The following is a 13,552-nucleotide window of genomic DNA, read 5'->3' as shown; positions in this document are numbered from 1 at the left end:
TAATAAAACCATCTTTAAGCTGAGTTGCATACCTTAAACAAGAATTATGTTGATTGTTATGTTGATCCTTTACACATGATTACAAACCGCTTGTTTGAACTTATTAATTTCTTCATCTGATTAACATTAACTAAATTCAAGTGATTTTTGTTTTGATGTGCTCTGACAATAAATTCATCCCCATATTTCTTACGGTGATATTTTTGCTCTCTCCGGTCAAATACTGCATCATGATCATAAAGATAAGGACTTCCTAAGACAACTCCACATATGTCTATTGGAACCACATCTAATTCCACTTCATCAATGTAATTAGTTGTTATGGCAAACCTTAACTATTTGGTGATTTTTATCTGAGTTGATTTATTCAACCATCCTAATGGGTAAGGTCTTGGATGATTCCACATTTCCAAACTCAAAATTTTAACTAAATATTCAGAGATTAAATTTGCCTGTGATCCACTGTCAAGCATTGTATTTATCTTTGTATGCTTAGAATTTATCCTTATGTTAAACAATTCAACTCTTTTATCCTCCTTTGAAGGATTTATGTTTGAAGAAGATGCAATAGTTTTCAAACTTGAACCAGTATCAGATGTCTTACTTGTCATAACCATGGCAATTATCCTCCTTTCATCACTGAATCTTAACCTAGATCCTGCTGGATTGCTGCAATGGAACTCTTTTCACCCTTCTCCTTAAGGAAATTTTTGGGCTTAAGTTTTGGATGAAGTTTCCAGCACATCGATTCATCACGACCAATTCTATGGCAATGAGAACAAGTAGGTCTTTCCTTCTGAACGATAGTTGATTTCTTTCTCTTCGAATTGTTCTTTCCCTTACTTTCACTGGAATCTTTGGTTTCAAACTCTTTTGATGATTGCGATGAAAACCTAAATGGTCTTCCACCTGATTTGAAATGTATGGACTGAACACAGACCTCATCAAAATCATTAGGATTAAACATCAATAAAGTATGCTGCAAATACGAATGTAAATTGCTGATGTATTTTAACAAAGTTTCACGTGTATCCACTGATATACCAAGTGCCAATGCTTTCTTTCTAAACTACTGAGTAAACTCCTGAACACTCTGCCCCTTTACCTTGCCTTAGATGCTGTCAATCAATAATAGCTTGGTGCATGTATCCTAAAGGATAGAACTGTTTCCTAAGAGCTTTTAAAAACTTAGACCATGACAAGATGACTTTTCCTTTACCCTTTACATCTAGATGAGTTTTACTTTCCCACCAGATTAAAGCTGCTCCCCCCATTCTAAGTGTATCTAACTAAATTTTAGTTTTATCGCTAGAAATGTTCTAAATGTGACAATACACTTCTAACTGCTTTATCCAGTTGTCTAACTTTTTAGGATTCATTTCACCATCATAAACAAGTAACTCAAATTTAACATCAAGTTTCAAAAGAGATGTTTTCTTAGGTTTCTTTTCCATTTCATATTTTTCACTGGAAGAAGAAGAAGAAGATGATGATGATGGAGATGATGGAGGTGAAGGAGGTTTATCAGTCTTCCCTTTACCTTTGTCCTTCTTCGATGGCTTTGAAGAAGATGCTGCATATCTTGCCTTCTTGTGTTCATATAATTCTCCCAACATCTGTTGCATGGTTAAGAATGCCTTCTGAAACTATACTTCACTCATCTTAGTTTCAGTGTTTTCACCTGCATCAGGTCCTGACATGGTTGATTTATTATCGACACATCTCTTTCCAATCTCTGGATCGATCTGCTCAAGGATTCCTTCTCCTCATTGTGAATTTGACCTGGTTAACATTCAATGGTAAATTCTACAAATGTAACGTGCTCTGATACCGAATTATATGATCTGAAATGATCATAAACTAAAAACTAATGTAGAATTGATTAACCATTAATGATTTGAATGATAACTGAAAGCATGGAAATCAAGGTAAACTGCTTGAGAAGAACACTTTATGATAGCTAATCAAACATAAAATCAATACATAAAAGAAGTGAAAGTAGTAAAAACATAGCAATACTAGACAACAATATTGATGACGAAGTTCATTCCTGATGGACTATGTCTCTAGGTCCGCTTTCAAGATGGGCGACAGTTTTTATTAGGAATGAGAAGAAGGAGTTTATTACATAGAGAATTGATTAGTCTAAATGTGCATGCAGGCACTTCTAATCACTATCATCTGATAGCCCTCTGAACCAGCTTTCCAACACTTCTTACAATTTGCAAAACCGACCCCGGATGCTCCCGTAACACTGGAAACAAAACAACCTATGTCCTCCAAAATCTACAAACAAAATTCAAAAACCACTCTAATGTCCTTCATGGAAAAAACTGCTTCTTATAGGCCAGTGGATACATAAAAACCACCTTTGTTTGCATTCAAGGTGAGTTGGTTGCGTTCTAGATATTTACAAGCTCCGTCTAGCTGCAATTTGCCATATAGGCTAGGGTTTCATGGTCATCCAATTAATTTGTTTACAAAAAATGCAACTGAAAACCCATAATAGACTATATCATAAAAACATATCTGTTGGAGCTCAGCTAATCGAGAAGAAGGTTGTAACCACTGCATGTGAGTGTTGGTGGTCTAACCACCAGATTCCACCTCTGCAGCTTCCCCTAACAGTTATGGCTATGGTTGCGCTAATTGTCCGCATGTGACCACTGTCCCATGGTTACCTCTAACGGCTTACTTGACGTGGTTGTAGTTTTGATCAGTTAACTGATGGTATATCTAGCACATTCACATAGTAACCTTTCCCGACGTGGTCAATTGTCTGGCGGTTAACCTCACGGTTTCAATACTCCGACGGTTTTCAAATGTTGGTCACATGAACTCCGAAATAGTTAGTTACCCATGCGGTCAAAGGTGATTGTATTGATGTTTTGTAATGTCCTTTGTTTTTTTTAACATATAACTTATGTTCAATGGTTATATTAGCATAGGTTTTAGGGGTTGAGACTTAAGCATAGGTCTTGAATTTGTAATACATGATTTGTCAATGTATTTGCAATGCATGTTAAAGACTAGGTCTTAGGTGATATGGTTTTAGGTGTAATAGTGGAATGTAGTTAGGGTTTAGGTTTAGGTGTAGGATTAGGGTTTTAACAATGATCACCCATTTACAATCATTCGTCGCTAAGTGACATTAGTGATATTTTTCGCATGATGACAAACTTGTCGACAATGCGACATAACACCATATACATTGTTGACTCTAGCTACCATTTGCGACGACAATCCATATCAAACCTTTGCCATGGACGACATCTATGTCGACACCAAATCCTATGAGTCAAATTACAAGATGCATGTCGTCGATGATTCCTGGTGGAACTATCGATGAACTCATGTAAATCACCAGGAACAAAACCCATATCAACTGAACGCCATATTACCTGATCAACCTTATCCATAACCAAGACTGTCGAACCGTCAAAGCTGAACTGAAGTGACAATGACACTGATCATTGATGATGAGACTTGAACACTTATAGAACTGAATCAATAGAATCGCCCTAGATCATTCCTCTCCACGTGAAATCTTTTGTACCACAAAATTTTTACTAAACAATTAGTCAATGAGGGTAGAACTCCCTCTCTTTCCACCTTGACCTGATGATGTACCAATACATTCGATCAATCACCTGCAAGTGATGACCTTGATGATGCTGACCATGGCTTTTTTTGAGTTGGTGACTTGTTTCATCCATCTGTAGCATACATAACATGTGATGATGGGCAAACAACCTGCTATAAACATGACATTTGAATTCTTTCCACAAAGAATCATGAGTTAGTGATTCACAACCTCTGAAAATAGTCTCTACTGGATGTTGTTTAACGCCCTGAACATGTATAAAAAATCTATTTTATGGAATGAATGAGACAATCAAAGATACTTTTGACATCAAACCAACTACTTGAATTGACATACTTTCCTGCTTCCTGTTACTAAGTGAACCCACTGCCATGAATCTATCCAACTGTAAGGTGAATTTTGTTGCAACTTAGTTTGATTCTCAAAGTATTGAATTAGTTGTTGATTTGTTTGAATCACTTTTCCTTTATTTAAATGATGTTTCCGTTGATTATCACTTTCCTCTGATGCATAAGTTCCCACTAGACACTTTGGCATTGCTTTAAAAAAGGCTTTGATATGAAAACAAATAGGTTTCCTCTGCACTTGAAAATATGTTTCCAAACTGTTCGAGACATGACATGGTGACACAATATAAGGGAAATCGAACAATGACTCTCCCTAGTACTGACCTATATCCCTACAACTATTAAGTTCCAAACTTAAACTGTATTGATTCATTCTGACATTAGGAAGATGATATTTAGGCACAAACTGTAATTCATGTTGTAATCCATACTCATGAATAAGATGTTTGGTTTTACATAGAACTGAACAAATTTCTATCTCTTTAATAAAACCATCTTTAAGCTGAGTTGCATAACTTACACACGAATGATGTTGATTGTTATGTTGATCCTTTACACACATGATTACAAACCGCTTGTTTGAACTTATTAATCGCTTCATCTAATTAACATTAACTGAATTCAAGTGATTTTTGTTTTGATGTGCCCTGACAATAAATTCAACCCCATCTTCCTTAAGGTGATATTTATGCTCTCTCCTATAAAATACTGCAACACAATCATAAATATAAGGACTTCCTAAGACAACTCCACATATGTCTCTTGGAACCACGTCTAATTCCACTTCATCAATGTAATTAGTTGTTATGGAAAATCTTAATCAACATTGTTTGGCGACCTTTTTCTGAGTTGATTTATTTAGCCATCCTAATAGGTGAGGTCTTGGATGATTCCACATTTCCAAACCCAAACTTTTAACTAAATATTCAGAGATTATATTCGCCTGTGATCCACTGTCAAACATTGTATCTATCTTTGTATGCTTAGAAGTTATCCTTATGTTAAACAATTCAACTCTTTTATCCTCTGAAGAGGATGCAATAGTTTTTGAACTTAAACTAGTATCAAAAGTTTTACCTATCGTAACCATGGCAGTTATCCTCCTTTCATCACCTGAATCTGAACCTCGATCTTGTTGCACTAATGCAATGGCCTTCTTTTCAACCTTCTCCTTAAGGAAATTTTTGGGCTTGAGTTTTGGATGAAGTTTCCAACACTTTGATTCATCATGACCGAGTCTCTGGCAATAATAACAAGTAGGCCTTTCCTTCTAAACAATCACCGATTTTGGATTGCAGGTTTCTGTGGAGAGGTTTTTGAGAGATTGTATTCGGATAATTCACAGTATTAATCACCGATTTCTTTCTCTTTAAATCGTTCTTTCCATTACTGTCACTGGAATATTTGGTTTCCAACTCTTTGAATGATTGCGATGAAAAATTGAATGGTCTGCCACTTGATTCAATATGTATGGACTGAACACACACCTCATCAAAATCATCAGGATTAAACATCAATAAAGTATGTTGCAAATACGAACGTAAATTGTCGATGTATTTTAACAAAGTTTCACGTGTATCCAATGAGATACCAAGCACTAATGCTTTCTTTCTAAACTCCTAAGTAAACTCCTGAACACTCTGCCCTTTACGTTGCCTCAGATGCTACCAATCAATAACAACTTGTTGCATGTATGCTAAAGGATAGAACTATTTCCTAATAGCTTATAAAAACTTAGACCATGACGAGATGACTTTTCCTTTACACTTTACATCTAGCTCAGTTTTACTTTCCCACCAGATTAAATTTGTTCCCCCATTCTAAGTGTAGCTAACTGAATTTTATTTTTATCGCTAGAAATGTTCTGAATGTGACAATACACTTCTAACTGCTTTCTCTAGTTATCTAACTTTTCAGGATTCATTTTTCCATCATAAACAGGTAACTCAAATTTAACATGAAGTTTCAAAAGAGATGTTTTTTTAGGTTTCTTTTCCATTTCAGATTCTACACTGGAAGAAGAAGAAGATGATGATGATGATGGAGATAATGGAGGTGAAGGAGGTTTATCAGTCTTCCCTTACCTTTGTCCTTCTTCGATGGCTTTGAAGAAGAAGTTGCATCTCTCGCCTTCTTGTCTTTGTATAATTCTCCCAACATCTGTTGCATGGTTAAGAACGCATGATGAAACTGTTCTTCACTCATCTTAGTTTTAGTGTTTTCACCTACATCCGGTCATAACATGGTCAATTTATGATCGACTCGTCATTTTCCAATATCTGGATCGATTTGCTCAAGGATTCCTTCTCCTCATTGTGACTTTGACCTAGTTAACATTCGATTCTAAATTCTATAAATGTAACCTACTCTGATACCAAATTATATGATCTAAAATGATCATAAACTAAAAACTGATGTAGAATTTATTAACCATTAATGATTTGAATGATAACTGAAAGCACGGAAATTGAGGTAAAATACTAGAGAAGAGCACTTTACGATAGTTGCTTAAACACAAAATCAATGCATAATAGAAGTGAAAACAGTAAAAGCACAACGATACCAGACATCAATATTTATGACGGAGTTTGTACTTGATGGACTACGTCTCCAGGTCCATTTTCAAGATGGGCGACCATTTTTATTAGGAATGAGAAGAAGGTGTTGATTACATAGAGAATTGATCAGTCTAAATGTGCATGCAGACACTTTTGATCATTGTAATTAGATAGCCCTTTGAACCAGCTTTCCAATTCTTCTTACGGTTTCCAAAACTGACCTCAGATGCTCCCGTAACACTAAAAACAAAATCGCCTATGTCCTCCAGAATCTGCAAACAAAAGTCAAAGACAACTCTAATGTCCTCCATGGACAAAACTGCCTCTGATAGGCCCGTGGATACATAAAAACCACCTTTGGCTGCATTCGAGGTGAATTGGTTGCCTTCTAGATGTTCACAAGCTCACTCTTCTTGTAAGTTTCCACATAGGCTAGGGTTTCATGGTGAACGAATTAATTTGTTAAAAAAAAATGCAAATGACAACCCATAATAGACCATATCATAAAAACATAGCTACTGGAGGTCAGCTAAATGGGTGGAAGGTTGTAACCACTACATGTGTGATCCAAAATGGATCCTAAAACCTCTAAATCTTCATATATATTAACTATCAGAACACTATCGGATGAAAAAACAGTAGAAGAATGGAGGAAAACAGAGCTAAGCAAAGGTGGAAGTAACAATGCATAGGAGTCGTCAGATCGGATAGATCAACAGTTCAGATCAAATTGACATATCACAATTGGTGGAGGCTAGTAGGAGATATCAGAGGCAGCTGTATGAAAATCACAATAGTGATCAACACGAGTCAACGAGGACTGTCAATCGAGCGCATAGATCAATGGTCTAGATCTACTCACAATATCACATCGCTAAAACACAAGGAGGACTTAACCCGTGGCCCAAAGACTATGCGATATGTGATTGTGATATATCACATCGCAATATCGCATTGCAACTATATAAGGGGTGATACTAAATACTAGCAACCATGTGATACGTTGATGCACCGATAGCCGATAAGGCCAATCGAAGCGATTGGTGAGCGGAGATTGGGGAAGATATACGACATGCGATAAAGTTGGACCTGAAAACATTTATGGACGCGAATTAATATATTTTGAGTTCCGATATAAAGCCATTTGTCAAGTTTTTCTATGTATTTAGGATTTTTCTGTTATAAACCCAAATACAAAGGAAACCACGAATTGCGACTTGCAACTGTGATATAAAAACGGACCTGATGGGATTATGGGTCAGAATTGATATTCTTTTAAGTCTGGATTGGCAGATTTTTCACTATTTTTTGTGTATTTCTCTGTGAAAATAGAGAAATGTGTTCTCGAGGATTTCAAACGTGCCAGTGGTCCTTTCCATTTAAAAACAGGTGGCCACGATACCTGAGAGCGTTCTACAATGATTGTTTAATGCTCAAAGGGGATTTGAATGGATAACGGTTGAGAGCTAGAGAGCCTGAAGGGGGATACAAACCAACAATTCCAATAGGCTTAAAGGCCATCCGATGATAGAACAGAGAGACAGAGAGCTAGAGAGGAAGTCAGAGGTTAGAGACAGATTGAGATAGAACAGTTGATTAGAGGCACTAAGAGGGGGAGTCTGTGCACTCTTTAGACTCGAGTTTTTCGAGTATCCCTGTGTAATATCACTATCCGTGTCTTGAGACTCTGGTTGAGCTCACATTTGTAATATTTTTTTGTTAAATAATTAATAGAGAGGTCACCACTGAAATCTAGACCAGTACACATAGCCAGGAAGTTTGGTGAACTCCTTGATTATTTGTTGTGTTGATGTGTGTATGCTTGTTATGTTTTCTGACTACTCATTGTCTATATTATTCGCAATATTTTCGATCCGTTGCACTAAGTAATATAGTAATTCCTACACATGAGTCTATAATACCTTAATATTGATTTAAGATCTCATTTCCAGATCAAGTGGTATCAGAGCATTTGGTTTTGTTAAGGTTAGACAAGCTTGTGCTGGATTTTGAAGGCTAACTAGATTAAAGCTCAGACTAGGAGAAGGAGAAATTTTTAAGGCTAATCCAGAGATTGGAAGAGTCTATTCTCAGAGGAGAATGGCAAAAGAAAATCCATTGGGATTAGAATCTCAATTTATGGAAGGTTTTAAGGCCATGCAAGCCATGGTGGAAGAGATGTATCTCGAGTTTAAGAAGGGTCGAGGTGAGAGCCCCTCAACACCTAAACCAGACAAAGTAGCAGAGGAACCTTTTCTTTATGCCCATCCAAAAGGTAAAGGAAAAGGAGAAAGGCCTTCTTCACCATCTCCTCCATCATCACCTTCATCATCCTCATCATCTTCTTTGCATAAAAATAGCCCTGATAAAAGAAGAATAAAACTTATTTGATTAAATTAGATATGAAGTTTGATTTGCCAATTTATGATGGAGAACTAAATGTAGAAAAGCTAGATAATTGGATAAGACAGATTGATGTATATTACAAGGTGAAAAACATTAATTGAGAAAGGAAGAAGATTCAGCTGGCTAGCCTTCGACTTGGAGTAACTGCACTAGTATGGTCAGAAGGCAAGACACAAGCTGATCTGCATAAACATGGTAAAATTATTTTTGCTTGGAATGAATTTTTTCTACTATCAAAAAGCAATTCAATCCTTTAGCTTACATGCAACAAGCAATGATGAGTTGGAAAATTCTTCACCATTTGAAGGGTCAAAGTGTACAAAGTTATACTCAGGAATTTCGGAAAAGAGCTTTAACTCTAGGTATATCCTTGGACTCACCTGAGACTTTATTGAAGTATATAGGTGGTCTGCATGGTTATTTAAAGAATACTATTCTCATGTTTAATCCCACTAGCTTAGATGATGTATCGGTTCAAGCCACACATCTAGAAGATAGAGGTAAGAATGTAAACCGAGAGGTTGGGGGATCAGCTAAATATTTTGTAAGCAAAAGCAAGGAAAAGAAGAAACTGAAATGGAAGGAGAGGAAAGAAAACACTGTATAGAAGGATAAACCTTCATGCACTCATTGCAATAAAGAAGAACATGATGAGGCACACTATTGGATTTTGCATCCAGAATGGAGACTTAAGAAGTTCGATGGAAGAAAGGAGAAAAAGAATGATGCAGCTATTTAGCAGGACTTGGGATCAGATTCAGGCGATGAAACAATAGTTACAGCCACAATTATTAAAGGTAAAATTTTTGAAGCATCCACAAGTAATTCTACACAATCTGTTGATAATGAAAATAATGAGAGAGAAAGAAATGAGCTTTTTGTATTAGAGTAATTTCCAAGCATAATAAGATTGATACTTTGTTTGATAGTGGATCACAAGTAAATTTGATTTCCAAAACAATTGTAAAGAAGTTGGGATTACAAACAAAACATCATGAGAAGCCATATCGATTAGGTTGGGTGTGTGATAAAACAAAGCTACAAGTAACAAGACAATGTAAACTTAGGTTTGCTATTGGATCGACATTTGTAGATGAGGTTGAGTTAGATATAGTTCCATTGGATATATGTGGTATTGTTTTGGGAAGTCCATACTTGTATGATAGGAAAGCTATTTTCTATAGAGCCGAAAATAAGCATCAACTCACTAAAGATGGAATGGAATATATTGTAAGAGCTCATAAACTCAAAAGTAATTATTCTCTCAAAAACTCAGGGCAGATGAAAAGAATTGTGAATTCAAGTAAGCATTTTTTACTAATGGTTGTAAAGGCAAAGGATCCTGAAAAATCCAATGCATTTGAAGGCTGTGATTCTAAACAAAAAGTTGATTTAGTTAAATTTGTTTCAGAGTATGATGTTCTATTCCAAGAAGCAAAAGGTCTACCACCCAAGCGAGAAATAGTACATGATATTTGTTTGTAGCAAGATGCTCCATTACCTAACATTGGAATGTACAGGTTGTCAGCTTTAGAGAATGCAGAGATAAAGAAGCACGTATAAGAGTTGCTCGATAAAGGGTTTATAAGACCAAGCACATCACCATGTGGATCTCCAATCGTGCTGGTGAGAAAGAAAGATGGTTCATGGAGAATGTGCATTGATTATAGAGCACTAAATAAAATAAAGATCAAGAATTGTTATCCTCTTCCTCGTATTGATCATTTATTAGACCAATTGAAAGAAGCAATTTACTTTTCTAAGTTAGACTTGTGAAGTGGCTATCATCAGGTCAGAGTTGCAGAACAAGATGCATGGAAGACTGCTTTCAAGACAAAGCAAGGGCTGTATGAATGGTTGGTTATGCCTTTTGGCTTAACTAATGCTCCTGCTACATTTATGAGAGTTATGAATGATGTACTCAGACCTTTTATTGATGATTTTGTAATTGTTTATTTAGATGACATTCTTGTTTTTAGTAAGACATGGGAAGACCATGTAAAGCATGTAAAGTAGACTTTAGATGTTTTAAAAAGAGAAAATCTCTATGTAAAACTATCAAAATGTGAATTTGGCAGAACATATTTAAATTATTTGGGTCATATTATATGGGCAGTGAATTGAAGATAGATCCCTCTAAGGTTGAAGTCATTGTGAACTGGCCTAAACCCAAATCTGCTAGAGAGGTTAGGAGTTTCCTAGGGGCAACACAATACTGGAGAAATTTTATTGCTAACTTTTCCTTGATTGCAGCTACATTGCATGCTTTAACAGGATTGAAACAGGTGTTTAAGTGGGGAGACAAACAACAAAAAGCCTTCTACACCTTAAAATAAAAAATTAGTACAACACCAGTACTAGCACTGCAAGATCTTCAACATCCATTTAAGATTGAGATAGATGCCAGTGACTATGCCATGGGAGCAGTGTTGATGCAACACGATAAACCCATATGCTATCATTCTAAGACATTTACTTCTGTAGTAGTTAATTATCCCACATATGATAAAGAATTGTATGTATTAGTACAAAGTGTGAAAAAGTGGAAACATTACCTAATGGGCAAAGAAACAATAATACAAACAGATCATCAACCACTTCAATATTTACACTCACAAACTAAATTGCAGCAATCAAGACATTATAGGTGGATGGGTTTTCTACAGCAATATCATATTGTCATTAGATATAAGAAGGGCATACACAATAAGGTTGTAGACATGTTATCAAGACCAATCAGAAATGCATCTACTAGACTTAAGCATAATGTAGTAATGCATGCAAGTTACATTGAACAATATGCTAAATATGTAGATTTTAAAGATGTATATGCAACTTTAAGTCATGGAAAGCAAGTAGAAGAGTTGGATTATTATGTAAAGGACCAACTCTTATATCATTTGGGAAAGTTATGCATTCCACAAACTGAAAGAGTTAACATAATTCGAGAAGCACATACTTCTCTAATATCAGGTCATTTTGGTGTAAGTAAAACAGTTGCACAATTGAAAAGGTTCTATTATTGGCAAAAAATGCATGAGACAGTTTCTAGATATATCAAAGGGTGTACTATGTGCGCTACAAGCAAGCCAAGTAATAGAAAATTAGGCTTGTACACTTCACTTGCAATTCCTTCTCATCCTTGGGAAAGTGTTTCCATGGACATTGTTGGGGGATTGCCAAAATCTAGAAAGGGTCATGATTATTTGTATGTTGTTGTGGATAGGTTTAGTAAAATGTGTATTTTGATACCATGTAACAAGTAGGCTACAACTGAACAAACAACAAAGTTGTTCTTTCAGAATGTATGGGTTCATTTTGGGTTACCCACTTCTATTGTATCTTATCGAGATTCTCAATTTGTTCAGAAGTTTTGGTCAAGTCTATGGGATTTGATGGACACCAGGCTGAAGAAGAGCACAACATTTCATCCACAGATAGATGGTCAGATAGAAGTAGTCAAAAAGACAGTGATCTAGTTGCTTAGAGGCTATTGCATCAAGCATCCCAAGCTTTGGGATGAGCATTTGTGTTATGTTCAACATGCTTACAACCATGCCAAGCACTCTTCTACTCAGAGATCTCCTTTTGAGACTTGTTTTGGTTTTATACCAAAGTCTCCCTTGGATTTTGTCTTTTGTAAAGACATAGTAGTTGATGGACACAGTGACGTGGACAAAGCAACCAAGTTCATTGAACAAATCCAAAAAATTCACCAAGTAGTTCAGGAACAGCTAGAAAGAAGTCAAGCCAAGTACAAGGCAAGACATGACAAGCATCGAGTTGAGCATAGTTTCCAAGTTGGTGATCAAGTCTGGCTATACATCAGCAAAGACAGAATGCAAGGTGAAGGTAAGAAGCTAAAACCAATAAGTTATGGACCTTTCAAGGTACTTGATAAAATTGGTGAAAATGATTTTCGCCTTGATTTACCAGCTTATATGCAAATCTATTCAGTTGTTAATGCATAAAAGTTGAGATTGTATGAACCATCAATGATTGAAGATCCCGAAGAGAGAAGTCAGTTGCCTTCTATTGAGGATCTGTTACCTAAATATCTCAATGAGTTGCAGGAATACATAGTTCTGGACAGGAAGGTAAGAACTACACGTTGAGGGGATGTTGAGTACTTGAGAATAGGACTCAAAGGTTCAAATCCAAGCAAGGCACGATGGATAGAAATTGGAGAAGTGAGGGACTTGTATCCTCACATGATCGATGCCTAAAAACCAACTTTTGGTGGTCCAAAAGCTTTTTAGTGGGAAGGCATGATCCAAAATAGATCCTAAAACCTCTAAGTCTTCATATATATTAACTATCGGAAACACTATCGGATGGAAAAACAGTGGAAGAATGGTGGAAAACAGAGCTAAGCAAAGGTGGAAGTAATGGTGCACAAGAGCCATTGGATTAGTCCAATCAATGGTCTAGATCAAATCGGCATATCACAATCGGTGGAGGCGAGTGGGAGATATTGGAGAAAATCATATGAAAATCGCGATAGCGATCAGTGCGAGTCAATGAGGACCATCGATCGAGTGCACAGATCAACGGTCCAGATCTACTCGTAATATTGCATCGCTAAAACACAAGGAGGACTTATCCCTTGGCCTGAAGACTATGCGATATGCGATTGC

The sequence above is a fragment of the Pinus tabuliformis genome, chromosome Q (genome assembly GCF_031772625.1).
Source record: "Pinus tabuliformis cultivar Carrire ecotype Pingquan chromosome Q, CPIR1, whole genome shotgun sequence".
NCBI classification, from domain to species: domain Eukaryota; kingdom Viridiplantae; phylum Streptophyta; class Pinopsida; order Pinales; family Pinaceae; genus Pinus; species Pinus tabuliformis.
The sequence above is the reverse complement of the archived record's forward strand: the minus strand, read 5'-3'. Positions refer to the sequence as shown.